The sequence below is a fragment of the Pseudorca crassidens genome, chromosome 15, assembly GCF_039906515.1.
Source record: "Pseudorca crassidens isolate mPseCra1 chromosome 15, mPseCra1.hap1, whole genome shotgun sequence".
Lineage (NCBI taxonomy): Eukaryota > Metazoa > Chordata > Mammalia > Artiodactyla > Delphinidae > Pseudorca > Pseudorca crassidens.
In genome coordinates this window covers 88,013,360-88,025,135 of record NC_090310.1, presented here as the reverse complement: position 1 = coordinate 88,025,135, position 11,776 = coordinate 88,013,360, and positions in this window count along the sequence as shown.

Genomic DNA, 11,776 nt, shown 5'->3' with positions numbered 1-11,776 from the left:
AATTCAGTGAGAGACACAGGGATAGGTAAGAAGCGGATTTATTTAGAGAGAAACACACTCCACAGAGAGAGTGTGGGCCATCTCAGAAGGGGAGAAAATCACCAGGGTCTGGGGCTGTCAGTTTTTATAGGGCTGGGTAATTTCATAGGATAATGAGTGGGAAGAATATTCCAGCTAATTGGGGAAGGGGCGGGGACCTCCGGGAATGGGGCCGCCACCTACTTCTTGACCCTTACGGTCAGCCTCGGAACTGTCGAGATGCCTGCAGGTGTGTCATTTAGCTGACTTGTTACAAAGAACGCCTGCTGAGGCTTGAGGTCTAGTGGAGGTGGACTCCTCCGTCATCTTGGACCTATTTGGTTCCAATTAGCTTACGTCGTGTCCTCGGGCTATGTCATTCTTTTAAAGGTTGTGCCCTGCCCCCTTCCCTCTTTTTCCGCAGGGTGGAGGATGCATGAGGAAGGCTGTGTTCCAGGCTGCAGGTCAGGGCTGGTCCCTCTGGGGCGCCACCCTCTGGAGCAGGCAGGGAGATGGCCCGGGGGGGGGGCGGGGCAGAAGTCAGGCCATGGGGACCTCACTGTCCCAATTGTCGTTTCACCCTCCCGCCAAAGCACGGCCCCTTCTCCTAAGTAACCTAAAGCATCTCGCGGTGCACCTTTCCGGATTTATGGAGCAGAAGCGCTTGTAAGAGCGCCGGCCACTGGTACTCCGGCAGAGAAGGGCTCGGTGGGGCCTGGCAACCGTGGACTCCGCCTGGGGCATGGAAGGCTTCAGCAGAGAGACGTGTCAGGAAAGATGATGTTTTGGAGGAAACAGGGTATGTTAGATCATCTTCTAAGGAAAAAGAGAAAATCCGATCTCCAAAACATGGTTTGATGCAGCCCAGTTTCCTAAAGATTGCTGTCGGGAAGGCTTTGCCGTGGCATTCATTTCAGGCTGATCAACACAAAAGATGCTTTTGAGAATTTTCTTTGAAGTTGAATTTTCTTTGAAGTCCCCTGACTTCCGGGGACCAGGTTTGAAACTGATGGAATAATCCCGCCCACGTGAGGCCACCACCTTCCCCCCTCATTCCCCTCCCCCTCCACACCTAGGTCAGGCTGCAAGGAGGGTCCCTAATTACTGGCCCAGGAAAGGCATCTTCTTTTAGAGATTTGCTCTTGGGCAAAAGACGACAGCACATCCAATGCAGAAGGACCAACAATTCCATCTGTTCAATTTGCAAAGAAAAGCAGTATTTTGTCAGCTCTCACCAGGGGAAGCTGAGAGTTTATGCCTCTTATAAATTTACCAATTTCTGGTTAAATTTCCCAGAGGTGCTCGTGAACACACTTGAGACTCGAGCTGAAAGAGTCACATTCAGCTAATGCGAGTCTCCTGGCAGCTGCTGGGACCCCGCCGCACGCCCCGGTGCCCCTGGCTTTCCTCCGGGGGCTTTGCCAGGCGGTGTCTCTGGTTGAGGCGGGAGGGGCAGCTGTGTGCCAGCATCCCTCTCCTCTGCCTTTGACGTTCTCTTCTCCTGGAGGGGGGATGGCATTTGCATAAACACGACTCTGGTGCTTCCAGCTCATCCTCCAGAGATCCGAAGCCTGTGCCCTTTGTCTGTAATCAGGAGTTCTAGTTGCCTAGAAATATTTAAATGGAAAAACATGTTTCCCATTTCCTAATGACTTCATGTAAGTTCCGAAATAAAACCTGAGCCTAATAAATAAATAAATAATAATAATAAATAATAAATAATAAAATATTTATAATAATAATAAAATAATAAATAATAATAAATTTATAATAATAAATGTTTATAAATAAATAAAATAATAAATAAATAAATAAAAATAAATAATTCCGAAATAAAACCTGAGCCATGCACCCTTAGTCATTCCTGCCGTGGAGCTTCTATGGCCCATTCAAGGGCCGCCCTTGGAAACGAGTATGTGCTATAAGGGCTGAGACCAGGTGACCCGCTGGCTGGGGGCGGCCCCTGCTCCACGACGGGAGCCCTGGAGGGAGGAGGGGATCCCGCAGAGGTGCCTGTAGCAGGCCGCCACTCCGGGGTGCAGTCCCCATGGCAAGTTTGGGACTCTCGTGAGGGATGACGAGGCGGGGCGGGGCCAAGCATCCCGTCTCCCCTTCACCCTGCAGGCGGGTGTGTCATGGGAATAAGTTCTGGCCAGCAGGTGTGCGGAGACGGGGCGCCCCTCCTGTCAGGCCTGGGCCCTCCTCTGGCTTCGACTGCCTGGCCCAGTGCTCACGGTGGCGGGACCGCAAGACAGAAGCTACGGGAGAGATGCCAGCACCACTGACTGGTGCTGGACCCCCGCCTCCCTGGGAACCCAGCCTCCGTCACACCATTTCTGGAGTGAAGTGGAGCCTGCAGCCCCCGAGGACGTGGCTTGAGGCCCTGGAGCGGCGCCGGCTGTTCCTGCAGGCGTTTTGGAACAATGAACCCTTTGTGCCCTCCAGCTGGTTAGACTTGGCCACTTGCCCCCAAAGTGACCTGAGAGGGTCATCTGTGAACTCACCAGGTGCCTCCATCATTTATTCACCTAGGGGACGAGGAGGCCTGGAGGGCCCGGTCTCCTCTCAGGGGCATCTGACCCAGCAGCAGAGGCTGGGCAGGGGCAGCTGTGGTGAGGGCTCCCTGAAGGGACCGCACCCCGTGGCCCCCGGCGGCCGCTGTCCTGTCTCGGCTCTCGGGTCAGGAGTGCAGTGGGCTGGCCCAGGCGTCACCTGCTGGGCCCCTGACGGGGGCTCTGGAGAGAATCGCTTTGGCTCACCCCGGTCCTTGGGGCTATCAGATGGCGGTCCCGTCCGGCTGGCTCTCAGCGGGGCTCCCTGCCCCTGAGGCCTCCACGCTGAGCCAGCGCAGCACTTTGCAAACCTCTCGTGCTTCAATCCCTCGGCGTCCGGACAAGTTCTCAGCTCTCAGGGACCCAGGACGGGACAGGCCCACCCGTAATCCACGATGAGCTCTCCACCATAACCACATGTGCAGAGGCCCCTTTGCCAGGTCTCATTACAAACTCGCAGTTTGGGGACCAGGCCCAGAACTTTAGAATCTCGGCTGAGACCTTCAAAGTTCTGCCCCTGGAGGGGCCCCAAGCCCAGAGCACCAGCCGGAAGCGTCTCGGGTTTTCACTCCCCGGGGCAGATTTCATCCCATGACCCACTGGTGCCGTGGCCCTTGAGACAGGATACACTCTGAGCTGTAAAGACTCTCCAGGCTCCCTGTGGGATCGGGGGGCCCCGCTTGCACGGGGTCTGCTTCTGGGCCTGGAGCTTAGACAGCAGCCCTTAAGAGCTTGCCAGGCTACCTTGCCCAGGGCACGCGAGGGGCACCCTGGACATCGGGGTGACAATAGGACGCTGAGGGTGTTGCTGTTCTGTTGAAATGAATCAAAACCTCTGAAGAGCTGGAAGACCTGAAGGGCCCCTTGGCTGCGATAGACCGAAGTGCAGACACTCCCCAGATATACCCACCAGCGGAGGGGTGTGGTGGGCAGAGCTGGCCAGCACCCGGCCCAGGGGGCTCAGAGGGGCTTCCTCTGGACCTGCGGATCGTGGGTGGCTGAGGAGTCCCTCTTTGGGCCCCGTCAGGGTCCAGGGCTGCTGTAACCGAGAACCACCGGCTGGGGGACTGCAGCCTCTCGGTGGGTGAACGCAGGGTGTGCGTGAACCCCCCTTCTCCAGGGGCAGGAGAGATACACCGTCACTCTGCTCGTGGGCATCCCTGCGGGCACTCGGAGCACGACCCAGCCAGCGAGGGCAAGGGCGGACCTTCTCTGGGGCCCAGTCCTGGGAGAGCCCTTTCCTGGGGCAGAGCTGAAGGCTCTGCAGACACACAGTCTGTCCCCCGTGTGTGTAATTCTGGGGGAGCGCGATGCCCGCGCACGAAGGGCTGCCTGTTCTCCCCTCGGAAATCTCTTTCAGCGGGGCAGTACCGCTCTGCAAGCTGGTTTTTAAAAATATCATGGGGGGAGAAAAGAGCATTAACATGTTGGAGGGAAATGTGTTCTAGTGTAAATGAGCAATTAAAATATAATCAGATTATGCATGCAGAACCACGCAACCTGCTGAAATCACACCCTCTGTCGGGTCCCTAAATACACGCGTGCTCGCCTGTGCACATACACTGCCTCGTGGCCGTCATCGGAGCTGGGATCTGCTGCCGGCATTGTTCTTGACATGCACCGTCTCCTTGAATCTGCTCCCTCCCTCCCCTCCCCCTCCACACACACACACACAGAGCCGTAGATCGCATATTAAACACACACCCATATATCATGGTTTTGATGGCTAAGAGAGATGACATGTCATTCTATTTTTCTTTTAAAAAGGGCCGAGGCTGCTGGAAGCCGCCAAGTGAATAATCTCGCAGTCGACAACCATCACAGCCCTTGAATCTCAGAGTCTGGTTTCTATAATCTTTTCTTCAAATGCCGTTTTGGTTGAACAGGCTCGTCCTCTGGACGGGAAACCTGTTGCCCCTTTGTTAGTCTCCTCAACAGGCCAAACGGCGCTGCTTTGCTGGTGACAGCTGGCACTGGCTCAGGAGGGGACATCTGTTGATTTTGCTTGTCCAGACCCACAGCGCCCCCGCCCCAGGCCGGTCCCCCTGCTGGGTCCCAGGGGTCTCTGTTCCTGAGAATCCACCCTGCATGGCCTTATGTGAGGGCCGGTCCTCTCCTCCCCACACCTGGTAATCAGAGTCCCCATTGCCACTGCCCCAGGGACACTAGGTGGATGCCCAGAGTCCTTCCTGCCTGTTGGGAAGGGGAGGCCCCTGTCACTGGTTGCTAGGCTGCTTCCAGCAGAGCTGGGGACGGATAGAGGCCCAGAGCCCTGATGACGTTGCTCTAACCCTTGATCCTGCCATACCTGAAGCTCGCCCTGCCCACCCCGCTTTTTCTCAAGCTGGTTTGACTTGCGTTTCCATCTCCTGAACTCAAGCATCATGACTGTGGGTGCTTGAGCAGAAATGGACGCGCTGAGCCCTCCACGGGCCCTTCAGACATCGCTGGCTGTTCCAGGTCCTCGTGACTGCCGAATCGTTCAGGTGTGAGGATGGAGAAATGGCAGCAAGGCGTGGAGAGAAAGCCCAAGCCCTCATGTTTCCGTAATCAGTTGGAGAATGATGACGGTGCCACGCATGAATAGATTCCCGTCCTCTCTGGAAATTTCAAGGCTGGGTAATGAAGACGTTAGTTCCTGGGATGCTTCGGTCTGATGGGAGTGGAGTGAAGATGATTTGCTCCTTCCCGTGACAGCTAATGAGTAGCTTTGTGACAGCATGTCGCTGTCTCAGGCTGATTTGCCTACACAGCCAGCTACTTAAGAAAAACAAGGTTTTGAGAAAACATAGTTCTAGGGCCCTCGGATACTTCTTTCAAAATACTTCAGAAGCTCCACCTGGCACCTTCCTAGTCTGAACCTTCCCGAGCAGCTGGAGGCCGCGTCCTTCCCGCCTTGTCAGCCGTGGGCTCCCGGCTTTGTCATCCAGGTTTAGGGGGACCGGGAGGGGGCCGTCGGCTTCTCTGCAGATCTCCTTTGCCTTTTTAAAAACAATTTATTTTATTTATTTATTTATATTTGGCTGCGTTGGGTCTTCGTTGCTGCACACGGGCTTTCTCTAGTTGCAGCAGGCGGAGGCTACTCTTGCCCAGTGACCATGGCTCATGGGCCCAGCCGCTCTGCAGCACGTGGGATTCTCCCGGACCGGGGCACAAACCCGCGCCCCCTGCATCGGCAGGTGGACTCCCAACCACTGCGCCACCAGGGAAGCCCAGAGGCTATTCTTCATTGCGGTGGCTTCTCTCATTGTGGAGCACGGGCTCTAGGAGCGCGGGCTTCAGTAGTTGTGGTGTGTAGGCTCAGTAGTTGTGGCGCACGGGCTTAGTTGCTCCGCGGCATGTGGGATCTTCCCGGACCAGGGCTTTAACCCGTGTCCCCTGCATTGCCAGGAGGATTCTCAACCACTGCGCCATCAGGGAAGTCCCTCCTTTGCCTTTAAAATAAGAGCCGTGGGAGGGCTTCCCTGGTGGCGCAGTGGTTGAGAGTCCACCTGCCGATGCAGGGGACATGGTTGCATGCCCCGGTCCGGGAAGATCCCACATGCCGCGGAGCGGCTGGGCCCGTGAGCCATGGCCGCTGGGCCTGCGCGTCCGACGAAAAAAAAAAAAAAAAAAAAGGTGGCCGGAAAGAGAAGGCCCAGCTGCTGCATTGACTGGTCCCACCACTGCAGCTTGGAGGAGGGAGGGGGAAGAGGGGGAAGGGCACGGGGGGCGGGGCTTTCCCGAGGAAGAAGCCTGGAGCAGCCCTCCTTGCAAGGAGTCCTCCTCCCCCTGCTAAGCTGCCAGGACTGCTCAGGAAGCTTGAGCTCTGTTACTTCCGTAGAACACAGCAGCTTATCCACAAGTTCGTTGTAAAGCCTTCAGTTTAAGCCATCGCACCTGGGGTTTCCCGGGACGAGAACCCCAGCTTCCTCCACGGTCATTGTCTGCATCTTGCGCCTCTGTCTCTGGGCATATTGGAAACCAGTGCATTTCCTTCCCAAGGAGAAGGCAAGCAGGCAGTTCACCCTCCAGAGAAAAGCCGGGCGTCGGCGTGTGGATGGGACTTTCCCGGTGGCCTTGGTGAAGCTCCAGCTGAAGGCGAGCGATGTGTAAGGCCCATGAGGGGTCTGGCAGCTTCCCAAGTTCACTCCTCCGTAAGACAAAGCGAGACTTCCTGCCCTGCCACGCAGACAGAGAGTAGAAAGGGCCGAGTGCAAAGTGGCCCCCGTGGACCATCCCTGGGGAGCCAGGCCAGGGAGGCCCCCACCCCATCCCCCCACCCCCCACCCACCTGCACGGCACCCCCGTTCCCACCTCTCCCCCAGCCCCCATGCCCCCTTCCCCTCCCTCCTCCCTTTCCTCCTCACCCCTCAGCAGCTCATCCCTCCTCCAGCCATCCCATCCTTGCTAAGACAGGAGGGTGGTCACCCGAAACCTGACCTCGTGTTCCGTGCTCTGACCACCTGCTAGCCCTGTCCTGGCCGGTGATGCAGGGCTGCAGGCGGCTTACGCATGCTGCCCTCAGAGCTTTCCTGGTGAAGGTGGGAGATAAAGACTCGAGGAAATTGCCGTTCTTGTGGTGCTTGTCGTGAAGACACGGTCATTAGGTACAAACCAGACCCGTGAAGGGGCCTTTGGGGTGAGAAACGGAGGCCGTGGGACGAATTAGGCTCCTAATCAGGGGCTCCAGGCGTGGTGATGGCCTGGGTAGCCGTGATTAATCGTGGAGGGCTCGGCACTGCTCTCGGGCAAGTGAGTGACTCCCGGGGGTGCTGACAGTACGGCCCCCGGGATTGCCTGCGTGCTCGGGGACTGTGTGGGTGGGGCCGGGGGGTGGCCTGAACTTGACGATGAGCCCCCGCTGCCTGCGGTGCTCCTTAAACACTGGGGGCAAAGACCCTCCCCACCGATTCTAAACCAGCGCGTGTGCGGGCAGTGGGTTCTGCCTTTAAAAGCAGGTTCCCTCAAGGTTCTGGTGGAGGTGGTGGGGCCCCGAAGCCCGAGAAAGGCCGGCACAGTGGACGGATGTCCTGGGGATACCTGAGTTCTCAGGACAGGCAGCGAGTCCTGGCGCATGTGTGTGTGACGATTTATGTTCTGTGTCAACCCGACGGGCCACGGGGCACCCACGTGGTGTGACTGGGACTCACAGCATCAGCTCCCCTGGTCCTCAGGCCTTCGGACTCAGACTGAACTTGCCCACCGGCTCTGGGCCTCCAGCCTGCAGACGGCAGACGTGGGACTTCTCGGCCGCTGTGGCTGGGAGCCAGCTCCTCCGAATGCCTTCGTATCTGTGTGTTTATACGCACCTCCGGGCTCTGTTTCTCGGGAGAACGCGGGCGGATCGCTCTCCCTGCCTCAGTGTCCCTGCCTGAGCAGCAAGGGTGATGATTATTGTAATTATTTTAAAAACACTTTTACTGCTTTTACCATAATCTGGGAACTCGAGTCCTCGTGGGCCCCAGTGAAATTGATACCGTGGTCTCATCCCCGTTTCGGAAGTGGGGAAACCGAGGCACAGAAAGGTCAAGTCAAACTCCCAGGACCAACAGAACTGAACCCACAGATCCGCCCAGGCCTGTTAAATTCATGCTGCGCTGCCAGCCCCGCCTCACAGGCGTGGAGGTGGGGTGAGGTGTGGACGCGTCACGTGCAGCTACTCAGTTAAGTAGGAAATTGTTGAGTTCATCGTCACCACTCTCTGCCGGCCCCGTCGTGACCCAGAGTCAAGCCTCCCCCGGGAGCCTCCACGAGAGCCAGGGGGACATTGGAGGCCTCGCCTCTTCCCTGCAGGGCCAGGGTGGAGGCCGGGCTCCTCCCGCGGCACCTTCCTCGAGCCTGTGGCCCAACCCAACATGACTTGGAATAAATGATCACGTTCTGAATTAAACACCACAGAATGTAATTACCGTGGCAGCCAGCTGAGAATAAAATGGATTATACATATAACAGTCATCAAACAGCTATTGCATGTGTCTGACTAACGTGCTGACGATTAAATAAATCTAAGTGCAAACTGTCATTCAGAGCAGTTGCTCTCCAGCTCGTCTCGGTGCCCCCGGGAGCTGGCATGGGGAGGAAGGGCCTCAAAGTGCCCCCAGCACCACTGGTCCTTCAGGGACCACCGACCCCCGGCCTCAGTCCACAAGGGACACAGAGGGTCCTGCACCGACTGGGATGACGGCAGTCGAGCGCGCTGTGTCCAGGAGCGTCCTCGGGGCTCTGCACAGGATTGAGCCATCCTCACCTCGCCTTATGAAGGGGGTCCCCGTACGGGTCCCACCTGCAGCTGAGAACACTGAGGCGGGGTTCGCCATAACTCTCCCAAGGTCAATCCACTTGTACGTGCCAGAGGCCGGGTTCAAACCCAACTCCAGGGCCAGGTTTGGAACGCACTTCATGGGACAGCACTTTAGAAGTGAGCGAGTGTCTGTGTGTACGTGGTCACGCTTGCACACGCCCGCATGTGTGCCCACACACTGTCATTCGATGGGGTGAGGCCCTAGATTTCAGCAGATGCCCCAGAGTCCTGCAAACTCATGTGGCATCCCACCAGCCCCCTGAGGGGGGTCCTCCCCAAATTGGAGGTGGGGAACTGTGGGAAGGATGGGCTGGGACCTGGATCTCAGAAGACCCCACTGTACCCCCAGGGGACGTGTCCTGTGAAAGGTCCCCTTGCCTGAGGGCTCCGGCAACATGGCCACAACCTGTGAGGACGTGGCCCCCCAGGCGCCCCCAGGCCTAACCCGGCTGCTCAGGTGGAGGAATCTCTGGGGGAGGGGGAGGGGGAGGGGAGGGTCCTGCTCCAGCCACTGGATCCGGGTATTTCTGGTTCCCCTGGGGCTCCACCCCAGGACGAAGCCACATCCCAACCTGCAGTTTGCTCACTTGTATCTGGGCTAATTTCTGGGTCAATTCACACCTGTGCCTTGTAGGTTCAATTGTTGTAGCGATGACTCCCCCACGGCTCCCTGGGGAAGGGCGTTGGGTAACCTCTGCCTTTTCAATGGGTCTTGCTCCGTCCTCTGGTGGCATTTCAGGAACTGCCATCTGATGTTTGTACCATATCCCTCCTGGGGAGCCGCCACATCTACCTCCTGCATGGGCGGGACTCAGGCCAGCTGGCCGGCCGGTGGGGGTGTGCGGTGCCGCCGCCCCATTGGGAGAGCCACCGATGCCGGCCCGTTCCCCTGCAGCTGCTTCTCCAGAGTCCTGGCCATCGGGCAGCGATAGCCACCGCCTCCTGGGCCCCACTCATTGTCCCACAAACACTACTGAGCACCGGCTGTGCGCAGGCACTGCTGCAGGGGAGCAAACGAGATCCCCGCCTTCAGGGCACTCGCATCCCGGCAACAGACGGCACAGCTACTGATGACACCACGGTGGGAAGGTGTCGGGCACCTTGGAAACAGTTATGGTCGGGGAGCAGGGGTGCCAGAGTGGGGTGTGGGCTGCCATTTCCCCGAGGCCATCAGGTTGGGCCTCATGGCGAAGGAGACGTTTGATCCAAGACTGAGGGGGAGCCGTGGGGATGTCTGGGAAGGTGGAGCTGCCCGTGCAAAGGTACTGGGGCAGCAATGGGCCTGGTGCGTGTGTGGAGCTGCAAGGAGCCTGTCGGACAAGGACGAGGAGTCGGGTGTGGCCGGAGGGCGGGGCCTGGACCTCTGGAGGGAGCGTGTGACCTGTCTTTGTCGTAAAAGCATCCTCTGGGTACTGGTTTTCGCTGCAGATGGAGGCGCTGGAGATGTGGATCCTCCTTCCACCCTGAAAATCCGCCGGTGCCTCCTGCCGGCCCCGGCTCGCAGGAGGAGGTGGGCCTGGAAAGCCTCCCAGCTGGGCTTCTGCCTCGGGCAGTGTCTCCCCTTCAGAGGGGTCTCCGCGGAGCCTCTGCCGCTCCGAGGGCCTGGCTTCCGGTCTGCCTGTGCCCCTCCCCCCAACCCCCAGGCTGCATCTCCCCCCCCGCCCATCCCCCAGGCTGCATCTCCCCCTTCATCTCTGCTCCCCAGCCCACCAGCCTGACACGTGAAGCTTAATTACCACGGGGACTCGAGTGACAGCCCAGAGCTCCCTGGGAGCGTTTGATGCTCTGATGCTGTAATATCTGATTCCGATTCTTGGGGGTTTCCCTGCCTTTCATTTCAAATTCTGCTTGTTTGTGTCACTGAAACATTGATGCGCGCTGTCAGCAAGGAGGGGCTGTTTTGTATATGCTCTTTGAAACATCCCAACCTGCCCACTATGCCGTTCACCTCAAATGGGTGAATTACACGCATGTCATTTATATTTCACTAAAGCTGTTTTTTCTTAAATGTCATTTTTAATAAGTTCCCACCCAGCTCAGCAGATGCACACACCACAGACACACCCCTTCCAGGGCAAAGACAGGAGTAAAGGATGCAGGAGCATGGGCTCTGCCAGGGGCCCGGGGTCCCGCCCCCGAGGGGGTGCACTCCAGGCCCGGCTGGCGGGGCTCTCGCGGGCCTGGGGCGGGGCAGGTACGTGGGGGCAGATGCTCAGTTAATGGTCGGGTGTCGTCTGTAAGGCCGCGAGCCTGTTTGTTCCTTGCTTAAACCCAGGTCCTGCCCAGTTCCCAGCAAATAGAGGGCCAGGATTTGAGGAAGGATTGGTGTCCAGCTCACATCTCAGAAATGTCTCCCAGGGGAGTGGAAGGGAGAGACCCCCATTTTGTTTTGTCCTGCATCTGCGGGGCAGGGGACGCTGGCTGGGGAAGGGACTGGGGTCCGTGTGGGCAGGTGGGCCCGTGGGCCTGGATTCCTGTGCCTAGGATGCGTCTGTGCCGCCCCCGGTGCCTGCGGCCACAACTGCGGGTCCTCTGGGCTCCCTGTGAGGTGCGGGGCTGGGGGCCGGCTCGGAGCTCACAGCCAGAGCTGGTGCTGGGGGACTCCCACCCAGATCCAATTAAGCAGCCCATTCCGTCCACACCCCTGGACTCCGGGGACTTCACAGACCCTCCCAGAGTGGGAGGCAGAGGTGCCTGACGCGCCCTGTGCGATGAGGCCCCAGACGGAGGAGCCACCTTCTGATAGCAGCCACGAGCCAGATCCCTTCTCTTGTGCTTCTTCCAAGAAGCGTCGCTGAGAACCGCCATCGCTATCCTCTGGCCCTCAGGAGAGGAAGCAGACAGGGTCGCGGCCCAGCCTGGTCATGGCTCTGCCTCATTTGGACATTTAGGGAAAGAGTAACCCAGTGCCGTCTCTCACCTG